The sequence below is a fragment of the Cryptotermes secundus genome, unplaced genomic scaffold (assembly GCF_002891405.2).
Source record: "Cryptotermes secundus unplaced genomic scaffold, Csec_1.0 scaffold70, whole genome shotgun sequence".
NCBI classification, from domain to species: Eukaryota; Metazoa; Arthropoda; class Insecta; order Blattodea; family Kalotermitidae; genus Cryptotermes; species Cryptotermes secundus.
The window spans coordinates 3,235,016-3,247,785 of NW_019734964.1; the positions used below are offsets into that span (position 1 = coordinate 3,235,016).

A 12,770-nucleotide genomic window follows, 5' to 3' on the forward strand; every position below is an offset into this window, starting at 1 on the left:
TATAGATGTTGTATAGTGTTATCTGACATTAATTGTTCAGCCGGAGTCTCATATTACAATGTATATTGTCCGCTCAGGTGGGAATACAGATTGCAACTCATTGCATTTCCTATCATTTAGCTTGCAGTTTTGTATCTCATGGCTTTTAAAAGTGGTGTGCTGATCGTCGCTCGGAGAGTACTGAGATGGTTTGTGTAAGTCGCCCTTCATTTTGATATTTACATGTAGAACTTGACATGGCAAAAGCTGCATTTAGCAAGAAGAAGAATCTTTTTACCAGCAAATTGGACTTAAATTTGAGAAAGAAACTAGTGAAATGCTACATTTGGAGCATAGCTCTGTATGGGGCTGAAACTTGGACACTTAGGGCAGTAGATCAGAAACACCTGGACAGCTTCGAAGTGTGGTCTTGGAGAAGGATGGNGAATGTAGAATTATCAAGGCAGAGAAAGAGTATGCATTTCTTAGCGTTTATCGTTTTATAGCAACGTATTTTCACAGAAACCACTGAGCCTTCATGCTTCTTATTACTGTTCCCTTGTTTACAACGAAACTGTTGTTACAATTTATTTTAAATTTAATCACAATTTATGAAACTATAGATTTCACGGTCCACTATGTATTCCGTGATAGTGTCAATTATGTTATCCTGTTTTCATTTAAAGTTTGAATGAAATATTTTTTTTGCATTTTATTCTCCGTTGTAGACTATATTTTCTTTCAGTAAATATAAAATCAATTATGATGTGCTTTATGAAACTCGGATCTCCGTGGAAACTGTCACATGGCCTTTATTTTACCGAAAGAGAGCGTTGATACAGCGGGGAAAGGGGTCTCTGATCTGTGATTTTTGGATCCATTGCATGTAAACGAAATATTTTAAGGGTTCCCCGGAATGGTCTGCATAATAATGGTAATTTTATGTAAATATTTTGATAATGGAAATTAAAATATGTCATTGCTTCTGATTTATTTGCTTTTGAGTAGTAATTTGTCTGTAATGTCTTCTTGTTAAGTGGTTGTGTTACACCACGTTTCGTTCATTTTGTAAAGAAAACATTTTGTGAAATGTCGCGTAAATTTTAGGTCCCCTGTGATGGACTAGGTATGCCTGGACGGCACGAAAACGTTACTTAAATAACAGTAGGTCCAGGTAAGTAGGTGAAGCGATACATTTTTGGCACCGCTAAGAAAGCTCTAAGTATTCCCAATTTTATATGAATTCATACACACATTTCGTAAGACGGTAGCTATTTGACACTTTATTAGTTTGAGCAATGGTAATTTTTGTGGAAAATATAGAATGAAAATTCGGCGAATATATAAATTTCTTCCAGGTAGAAAACTATAGATCTAGGGCTTCTTCTTTGGTTTTCTTACTCAACCGCATGGCCTTTGTCACTATATATGATTTCTTTTTGTCTTGAGGTGCCCTGCCTTCCTGTATTTGTGAAATTTGATAAAGTTCCACTTGACGCTTTATCATTTGAAACTCCAGGTGACGAAACTATTCTTATTTTTCCACAGTTAGATTTCTGAATCTAATTTGAATATTTAAAAATTCCGTGAACCTCAGCGCATATTACGAACGTCCATTATAAAGATCTGTTAATGTTGCTAATGTGATTAATCGCTGTCTCTTACTAAACACTTAAATATGATCTGAGATAAATCCCAGGACTATCTGTTTTGAAGTGTTAGTAACGTAAGTTTTGGTAAGGTAAAGTTATCCCCCGGCCGGTCACGGTAGCCGAGCGGTCTAAGGCATGTACTGTCTTCGCTCGCTCGGAAGCCGGGATCGTGGGTTCGTATCCTATTCAAGGCACGGATGTATGGTATTTATTTTGTGTTTGTGTTCTGTGTTTAGGTAGAGGCTTTGCGACGAACTGATCACCCGTCCAAGGAGTCCTACCGTCTGTAACATAATCATAAAACTGAAAATCAGAGGCCAGGGCCCAAGGGGGCTGTAGGGCCAGTGAAAACATGTTATCACTCGCCTTAATTAATTATGCATCACGCTGTGAAGACGTAAGGAGGAGTGGAGATACAGCTCCATCATAATTAATCTCGGCATTAGATGGAGGTGAATGGATAGCTTCACGCCCTTGCCGCTTTATTCCCTGAAACAGACCCCGGTACCCATTGAATAGAAGGCTGTATTTAAAACGTTAACACGAACAGCAACGGAGCAGTGGGTTAGGCATTTCGTTCTTATTCAGAAACCGTCTCTTTTATTCCCAGTTTCTCTACTTCCAATTTGCTTTCTTTATATTCTATTAATTTCAATTACTTATTTGTCTTTTATTCATACTAACTCCTTTCTTTTGCAACTTTTCGTTGTCTTCTGTTTCCCTTTTACATCTTCATATACATATACATCGTACTTCAATAAAATACAATAAATTTTGAAATATTCATCTTTACTTGAATGGCTTACCTGGTTTCCTTTTGAACTCTACCCTTTTGCTTGTTCTCAGATATCTTTTTACTTTTTATCTTTTTTTGGGGGGGGATCTATATACTCGTACGTGTACAGTTCATATAATCACTCGTGACCATTCGTCCTCGCTGAAGGGGAGATCAAATTAATGTAGTGGAGGCAACAAAAATTATGAACCGGTGTTAATGGCTGAAAATTAGATAATAAGAGTGTAATTATCGATTTGTTTTGAAATATTCGGTACTTAATTTCAATGTGATATACTGATCTGGAAACATGCAGGATCTTTACTGCTACATAACTGCACTTTAAGTTGCCACTAATTTTATTGATCATGCAAGATTTTTACGTGTCACCAAATCGCAAACTACTGTTTTCTTCAGAGCATTATCCCTGTAAACTTGCATTAACATCTCTCTGATTTCGCTTCTACTCTTGCCAAGTTTAACAAGAAAATTAATGTTCATTCATTGCTATAATTCAAGCTCTGACATTCTTGCAACAGCACACCAAAACACACTCAGACAATAATAGACGCCATTCAGAAAGAGACAGCCATAGATCAACAACAACACAGCTGTGAAACGCTGATATGCCAACGTCATCAAACCATACTGAGGTTTCTGTTCACTGCTGCCACGGTAAGCACAGTGGCGAGCTCGCAAACTTTATTGTCAGATCTCATAGGAGGTATGCTAAAATCCAAGATGATGCTTGCTAATGTCAATAGGTGAAATCTCCACACACCACCTTCTCACCTAAACACTCCAAAAGAAGTAAGCCAATGAGAATTAATTTCTCTGCGCAGACACAACTAGTAGACCTCGGTAGAATAATTGGGCTGTGTGAACTGGATGAATGTTCATTGCATTTCGTTGACTCACGTTTGCAGAGTATGTATGTGTGCGCATGCGTGTGTGTCTCGTTCTCACACTCATTACGTGAAACAAATTAATCTTCTATGTCTCGACTGCCGGATGTTACTGCTAACTTCCTGACTCCAACAGAACGGATGTTGTTTGCTGACAACAATTAGGGTATGACAGTCAGCGAGAATAATTTTCATTTGTGACATCAGCCTTTGATGTTCCTGCAACTGTTGATTGTCTTTGCAATTCTATTGCGAAGCCATTGATTGTGTGGAGGACGGAGCATGACATGGGACTGATTGCAAAGGGAAGAAGCTGCTCCTTAGATTTTTTGATAGGAATGTGAAAATGTAGGTTATTTGAATAAGTACATACGAGGACGAGGGATGGAAATCAGAAATGAAGGAAGAGGAGGAAATGGAAGGAAGGAGGGGGAGAAGTAAACAGAGAAAGGTTATCGAAATATATTCTATGAGAATCTGTATCAGTTGTTCGTCTTTCTACTTGATGTGGCCTGAATTACTGAGAGCGTCGTTAAATAAATAACAAATAATTTATTGATCATAACGTAAGGATTGCTGATGTATCTCTTACTAACCATAGGCAGCTGTGGACAATCTTCATTACAGAGAAGTATAAGTTGTATTCTAATTAAAAATAAGGCAATATCGCCATGTCTTTCCTTTATACCTCATCAAACGTTTACTGTATCGAAATATATTTTGATGAGGTAATGTAGTTTTCGAAAGTGCCGTTTTTTAAAATACACGATAAAGTTTTATTTGTGCTTCGTATAAAGGAAATCGAATTATGCGACCTAGTATGATGTTAGGCCGGTCACGGTAGCCGAGCGGTCTAAAGCATGTACTCTTTTCGCTCGCTTGGAAACCGGGATCGTGGGTTCGAATCCCACTCAGGGTATGGATGTATAGTTTGTGTGTGTGCGTTTTTCTGTGTTTGTGTACAGATAGAGCAGATCACCCGCCCAAGGAGTCCTACCGAATGTGTAAGATCTAGAAAAACAAGTGAACGGAGAAGTTCATGGAGGTAGGCCTAGCCCACTGGGGCTGTAGTGCCAAGGAAAAGAAAAGTATGATGATGGAGAATTTGGTGGAATGAAGATTAGCAGGAGAAAATGAAGTACTAGGAGAAAACACGACCCAGCGCCACTTTATCCACCACAAATCCCACTTGACCAGACCTGGATCGAACCCGGGCCGCCTCGGTGGGAAGCCAGCGATTAACCACTTCAGCTATGGCGCGGCCCCTATTCCCTACGTTGATCAGATTAATGTAAATTATAATTACATTGACCTCTTTGATAGATTAAACTTTATGTCTTACAGATTAATTAATTTAAGAAAAGAACATTTGCCAGTGCTGACTTGCATTTTAGAGCAAATATTTCGACAGGGAGGATGCAAATTTAAGATATATCAGAACTCAACAACACTATTAAAAAGAATATAGTTTATTGCCGTGTCGTTAATTACGTTAGTTTTCCATTCATTATTCACAAAACTTGAAGGTGTTAATGATTAATTTTTACCTTTAAACAAGAAGACAGCTCTTACACGACTCTTAATAACATTGATAAATTAAGAAACTCGCAGAAACCGCCCAGAAGGACGAGACAACGGAAGTTCAATAGTCAAATCTGTTCTGTTTTTTTCCTTGACACTACAGCCCTAGTGGGCCTAGGCCTACCTCCATGAAACTCTCCGTTCACTTCGGTTTTCCTAGATCTTACACATTCGGTAGGACTCCTTGGGCGAGTGATCAGCTCGTCGCAAGGCCTCTACCTGTACACAAACACAGAAAAACGCACATACACAAACTAAACATCCATGCCCTGAGTGAGATTCGAACCCACGATCCCGGTTTCCAAGCGAGCGAAGACAGTACATGTCTTAGGCCGCTGGGCTACCGTGACCGGCAGTGTGTTCTATAGAAATATGTAATTGAAATTTATACTGACTTTAACTGGGTCATAATCACGTCCAATGACAGACGGACTTTAATGTTACCTGTGCCAAATCATAAAATTCAATTACATTTTAACCAATTCTCTAGTTATTTTGCATGGATGTTATGTTACTTATATGTTTTTCGGTAATTAATATTTTTAATGTTTTCTCCAGGTTTGTGCTACATTCATCTGGTGCGCAGAAGGTAGTTATCCCGTAGGAGAACCGTGCGAGATGGGGAAGACAAGAGGCACAAGAAGAAGAAAAAGAAGATGGGGGTACTTGAAACGTAAGTTACCTTACTTCATGAATTCCTTGCGTTTCTGAGGTTTATGGAAGTATGATTCCTTTGAAATGGTGAAACAAAGCCCAACCAGAGTAAAAGCAACATTAAAGTGACGTGTTGCAAGGAATCCATGTTATAACTCACATAAAAGAAGAGTTAACTGAAATGTTTCCCGGTATGTGAAATTGGAGATCTTCCCAAGGGTGGCATTAAGTCTACGGTCTGGTGGAACATGGCGTTCTCTAGTTTGGTAGATAGGAGGAAATTTAAAATCATTTATTTATAAAGTGGAAGAAGTTTCTTTACTTTATAACACTGTAATTCTGTTTTTTTCAGTTTTAATCTTCTTTTAATTCCAGTTGCTAGTATTGCCCTCAAAATTCGGACGCTACCTTTCGCTTCCATAAGATTTACTGTCGTTGGTTTCTAATTGAACATAAGGTTACATTTTATTTCTCTTCCTATCCTCAAACCCTAGCTTTGTCGTATAATTTCCATGTTATACCTACCATTTCCCTCGTCCCTCATAACTTTCAAGTTAATTACAGTTTACAGCAGGTCTGACACGTGACCCTCACTGCATCGCTTATTTTGTCGGAACTCCTCTGTATCGGATATCACTTCGGCGCGTATTTCGCTAATCTTTGTACGTTCGGAAGCTGGTGTAGAAATTTGTACCAAGAACAAGAAGTTGTGAGAGGAATACATCGCCTACTTTCCTTTGATACAACATGGACCACGTTAAAAATGACGCGTCCAATAATTATATTGTTTCATGCGTACTCCTTGCCGCGGTAACGTTCTTGCTGAGCCGTTGCCTAGCAACGTTGTGGTGATGCACATACAGAGAGACTGATGGGTGACATTTATGAAGTACGCTGTTGAAATGGCCTCGTGTGCCGTGATACACGTACTGAGATTCATAAAGAATGATTCGGCTATTCAAACGTTGAAATGGGAGATACACAGACAGCATGGAGATCGCATAAGCCTACTTTATTTTTTTTAATAAGAAATGAAGGATAAAAATCTTTCTTGAGTTTCTCACATCGGTGACTACTAAAGAGACTCTCTTTTAAGATACAATTCCTTGTAGTCTCAGAGACACATACCAGTGTTGCGGATGGAAGAACTGCCTCCATCTTCAAGGTAGAAGAATGGTAATACACTAAAATATGGACGTTGAACGTTGCGCCTAAACGTGGGTAAACAGCCACTGCACTACAGAATGTTACATCTCAGGACACGGGTGTTTTCCATAGGTGCTGCATTTTTACGTGCCCTCGACAGAAGAACAAAATCACAGTATGGAAATAATAAGTTCTACAGAAATGTAACATAATTAAGATATTTTTTAACGAGAATAACGTACCGAAACCGGGAAAGTTGTCTCAAGCTGCAACGCTCCTGGATTTTATTCGAAATGTTTTCGTTTCCAACCTGCGCCAGAGCACCGATCAACCTGACCGAGGATTTCTGGACATTCCTTAATCCATCCATCCAAATTTCTGGAAAGCAGAGCAGTTAGACCTCAACTGTTTCCCCCCACACCCTTTCCAAATCATTATTAATCTGTCCACCCATCACTCGACGCTGTTCGTATTGTCTGAGTTCGTGACAGCATCGACAACCTTCAGGAAATTCAAAAGAAGTTAAATTCAATGGATCCTTCTTACCGTTAAGATTAGAATTGTTTGTCTTCAAATCTATTTGTATACAGACATTTTCAGGGGCATGCGGTAGTATAGTTGGTTGAGGCACTATGCTACAAGTTGGAAGGTCGCGGGTTAGATTCCCGATGAAACCATTGGATTTTTCAATTGACCTAATCCTTTCAGCCTCACTATGGCCCTGGGATAGACTCAGTTTCTAAAAGAAATGAGTACCAGGAATATTCTTAGAGGGTAAAGTGTGGCCGGCGCTTAAGGCTGACAACCTTACCGCGATCTGTTAGCCGATTGTCTAGAAAATGTGGGAGCCTCGACGTCTCNGTCTGACCTCACCGCCGTCTGTGAGCCGATTATCTAGAAAATGTGAGAACCTCGACGTTTCACAAACCTATTATCCTCCACTGCCTGTTACAGGGATAGCTTTAACTTTTCTTACATATTTCCATCTCGAATGCAATTTATTGTCTTGTCCTGCTTCTCTATCATATCAGGTTTCGGCCGTATATGCCCTTCTTAAGATGCACGTCTACCTTGTCAAAATTGTTCCACCGTACGTTACCGTTCCATATCGGGCAGTAACGCGATGTTGATTATTAATTAAAATATATTTAAAATTAAAATTAAAATTTCTTTAATGTTCTCCTTTATTGTAGTCACGAGCTACTTACTGGAATGTATTTATCTGTGCGTATATTTGCTGATGTTGCATGTTGTTGGGCTGCATCCCTGTGTCGTGGAATGCGTGTTTGCGTGTTATATACTAAGCCCGCATATATACCAATGTAGTGTTATTACATGCATGTTATGTATGTCAGAGTGACGTAGAATTTTGAATCCTGTCGCACTGGTTATACTGTTGCTTTGTTTGTGTTCAGAGATCTTCAAATTGCATGATAGCTTAAAGATTAAGAAAGACGAAATTTATAACTGTTGTTTTGTGACCGCGTGATCTTTTTTTCTCTCGCTCTTGAACGAAAAATAATGTTAAAAAAATGACATGTTATGATACCATGTGGTTCGGTAAAAGTTCGCAGACGTTTCGGAGAAATGTACTGCTTCCCTCTTCAAAGTCAAAATACAAACCAGACATTGAACAATCAAAGACCAAAGAGCAACTGGTGCTCGCAATTGTTGCTTGCCTTTTACTGGTTCTTGTCTTGGCTTACTCTTCGACCCTGAACATGTAGACAGTAAGCCTTACTTTCGTCTGAAATTCGATTAGCATCTATCGAGCCACGCGGTGTTAAACCCAGAAGATATTATTGTAAAATTTCGCCTCTGTGAAAACTTGAAATTCTACAGAAATTGAAAATGTCTGGAAACAAATTTCTAAAGAATAAGTTCTCATTTACGGTAGCTGATTTAAAAGTTGAAAGGAGAAAATTAAATAAAAAGTAAGTTCGTAATGTGTACCATTTACGTCATATTCATTAAGGCTCTAAATCAAGGATGAAACTGGCGAGATATTATGCAGGCAGAAAATTGAAAAAAATAAGTAATAATTGATTAAGAAACCTTCGGCAGAATTGCCATATTCGAGACCTTATTATGGATGGAAGGATAATATTAAATAAGTTTAGTTATATGGTGAAACTGCATAATGAGGAGCTTCATAACTTGTACTCTTCTCCAAATATAATTAGAATGGTCAAGTCAAGGAGGATGAGCTGGGCAGGGCATGTAGCACGAATGGGGGAGAAGAGGAATGCATATAGGATATTGGCGGGAAAGCCAGAAGGAAAGAGACCACTGGGAAGACCAAGGCGTAGGTGGGTGGACGATATTAAAATGGATCTAATATAGGATGGGATCATATGGATTGGATTTATCTGGCTCAGGATAGGGATCAGTGGAGGGCTCTTATGAACACGGTAATGAACCTTCGGGTTCCATAAAATGCTGCGAAATTCTTGAGTAGCTGCAGAATTGGCCGCTCCTCCAGAAGGGCCCAGCTCCATGAGTAACTAAGTATATGGTGAAGATTGTAATTGGTTCATCTGCCTCAGGATATAATATAGTTCCAGGGTTTTGGAAGAAGATAATTAGTATTCGAATTAGAAATCAACTTGGATTTAATTGACCGCAAGAATACATATTATACCTTTAATTAGAACATTTGTGTGTTATTGGTAAAGTTACGTATATAGAAAGGTCATTACTCCAGCGTTAAAGATGAATGAAAGCATTTTGTGGAGGTGCTGACAATTTCTAGGTTTATATTTATGGTTGGAAAGGTAATGGACCGTTCTTTGTTATATGTCCATCAGAGTTAGAGGAAACTGTTAGGTTAGGTGCCATAATTTATCCTCTTCTCGATCGTAAAAAGAGCTTCTACGTATAACACGCTCCCGGAAGGTTTATATCGGGCCGTCTCCTTAGGTTACGATGTACCGGATGGGAGTGCCGCTCTAATACCGTTTTCGTCATGAAAACGAACAATCAATTGTATTCCAGGAAGAAGAAAGTAAAACTGGTTCTTTTAAAATTATTCAGTAGCGACACTTGAAGAGACAACCACACATTAAACTTCTGTACAAATATTTAATTTTGCTATAATGAGTACACTGACGAACTTCAGTCCGTTGTTTCTTTGTTAGCCGTTGCGTAGTAGCGCTTCGGACGATGGAAAATTCTCCGCTGTCAAAGTCAAAGTTAATTTGTGACTGGCGGTTACCCGCAAATCGATTCGTTTTAATATCAAGCCCCTTGAGAGGCCGTGCCATAGCTCAAACGGTTAGTCGTTGGCTTCCCACCGCGGCGGCCCGGGTTCGATCCCAGGACTGGTAAAGTGGGATTTATGGTGGACAAAGTGGCGCTGGGGCAGGTTTTCTCCGAGTACTTCGGTTTCCCCTGCCAATCTTTATTCCACCAATTGCTCCACAATCACCCTCACCTATCATCTGGGGCTAGTACAATAGGCCAGAAGTGGCCGCAGTACAAGGGACTTAGTCCCACCCCACTAGCAATAAATAAAAAGCCCCTTGAGACCTACGACCAGCGATTATTTTTCAACTGAATTCTTGCGGTAATAGTCCTTATGTAACATCCTCTCTGACGAGAAGATGCGTTTGTCTCTTATGAATGCTTGGCCTTTAGTTAAATGTACATTTCGCGCATGTAGCGTGTTATTGAGGATTCTTCCTTTTTCAGTGAGCCTTATGTTCACGCTGTGTAGCTTAGGGCTCAACTTAGAGAGAGCTATGTATCTCCAATATCCCGTGTTAAAGGCATTATACATAGGTTCTGCTCGTGAACGGTGAGTAGGTTTAAGATAATGTACCTTTGCTTAATTAATTAAGCACTATGCCATGAAGACATATGGGGGAGTGGCGGTATAGCTCCACCATTCTTTACCTCTGAACTAGATGGAGGTAAGTGGTCAGTTTCAATCCCCGGCCTCTTTAACCTCGGGAAAATCTCCGACGATGCCCATTGGACAGGATGCTCGGCTCGGTGGGCCTCAGAGAAGAGAAAAATCTTTCCCGTAGCCCGTCACTATACCGACTGAGCTATCCCGACTTCCAGTGGTAAGTAGGTGGGGGCAATAATCGTGATATTCACTGCCATGTGAGCCTCAGATCTCATGAGAAGTACATATATTTTGAAAAGAAGCCAGAAACCTAAGTTTTGAAATCTGAAATTTTTGTGTTTTCATTTGTTTTGGTGTTCTAGTTTACCTCATACACGTATGTTGATGGCACGTTATGGGTCTACACACTGCATGAAGTCCCATACTGACATTGACTAAGAGATTTCACGGAACAAATATCTTCTTTGGAAGCAAATAACCGCTCAGATGGTTAATAAATCCCTGATATTTATAGAACTTGAAGATGTACTGCCTTCGTCACAGCAGCCATATGTCAAGCTACATGAATCCACATCATCATGCCTTTATCCTTCCAGATCAATTTTAATATTGTGGCGTGTTGACACATTGCTAGGCAACGACTGAAAAATAAGCAACCATATAACGGACGTTACTAGGTAGTGGCCTGTAAATTGCAATAGAGGAATAATATTTTCTATGCAGCCCATGCCGAGATGTTATAAACTGGGCCAATTCGCTGTTTTGCAGTGACGAGGTTGAATATATCCGCCGTATCCCTGCAAGTCGTAGGAGGCGACGAAAAGGGAACCCAGTGCCTGGGGGTATAACTGGGCCACCCTGCTCCTGGGTTATATGAATTCGGTGACCTGGCTCTGTAGGTTGGTGGAGTCTCGAAGCTGAGACAGTAAAATACGGTCATGAGTCCGGCGGCACTCAGGTCTGAGAATAACTGCGCTGGCGAGTGCCGGCAGCAATTGTAAACGACAGACCCATCCTCTCATCAGATGAGATCTTACGTAAGGGCTATAGCTTCTAGTGTTTACTCGGAAAATAAAATTATTTGTCGTGAGTCTGAAGGGGTTGTCGCCAAGAGTAACTGATTGGCGGTGAACCGCCAGTCGTAAAGTAACTCTGGTTCTGTCTCTGGCTGTTGAAGTCAGTCAGTCAGTCAGTCAGTCAGTCAGTCAGTCAGTGATTTAGTTAGATGACAGCTTCGGTTCAGTCGTGAGCTGCTGCTCTTAGAAGCTGGTAGTTAAAGCCGGAGATAGTGCTGGAATCCAGAAGAATGGAAAAATCCGCAGCTGGAAGCTGTTACCAAGCAACGGCAGTGAAGACGTGACTGTGGACAGTAGTGTGTGTGTATGTGTAACAGTGTACTATAAAGTGTAGTCACGCGCTGTATGAAAGAGTTAAGAAAACCCGCTCATCAATCCAAAACCCGTCTATAGTCACTAATATCGTGACTATTATCCTACCGTTTTCACCTTTATATCCAAAGCAGATTAGTGCGTAGATCGGGTACGAAAGAATTTTGTTTCTCTTAAGCGTGCATACACAAATTAAATTATGACTCTTCCCTTATAAATATCACAACTTATTACGTACATGTTATTAACGAATTGCATGAGTCACTGAAGGAGGTGCACCATTAGGCCCGTTTATGCTAATTTCATCACATTCACTTACGTCGCGTTAGAGTGACGTTGCTCAGCTAAATGCGCAGGTTCCTCCGCATGCCGCGAGGCGTCTAAGCACACTGGAGCTGCGGACGCCGCACCAGTGTCCGTCGTGACGCCAGAGAGACAGGAAGGCTCCCACTTCGCTCCCTCATTTCACTAGAAACGTCCGGAAACTTTTGATTCGTGATGGCCGAGTGACGTACAAGTGGGGAAAAAGTTGTTTGAAGGTAAAGGAAATTGTCTTTATTCCTAATTTTTGTTAGAAACATAAAAGTTGTTTATCTGTTGATTTACAAACATGTTAAACTTGGTTTGTCGCCCTAAAGAAAGGTATAATGAGGGTGTTTGAGAACAGGCTTCATAGAAAATGACTGTTCCTAGAGAAAGTAATAGAACAAGGGGGGAAATAACGTAATGAGAGATTTCATAATCTCTACTCCTCATCACGTATTATTAAGGTAATGAAATAAGAAGGACGAGCTGGATAGGACATTTAAGACCCACCGCAGAAATAAGAAATGTATACAG

At 40.1% G+C, this 12,770-nt stretch overlaps 1 protein-coding gene across 2 annotated transcripts in view; it reads left to right on the top strand.

The window, feature by feature from the left end:
- Positions 1 to 12,770, top strand: part of LOC111869049 (neuropeptide CCHamide-1 receptor) — a 324,526-nt gene that overhangs the window by 77,750 nt on the left and 234,006 nt on the right. Inside the window, exon 2 of one of the 2 annotated variants that reach the window (XM_033753263.1) lies at positions 5,451 to 5,565. The gene's annotated coding sequence lies outside the window, so the exon portion shown is untranslated. Of the gene's footprint in view, positions 1 to 5,450; positions 5,566 to 12,361; positions 12,470 to 12,770 lie in introns of those variants that run through there. The other variant, XM_023860247.2, reaches the window with a different exon arrangement.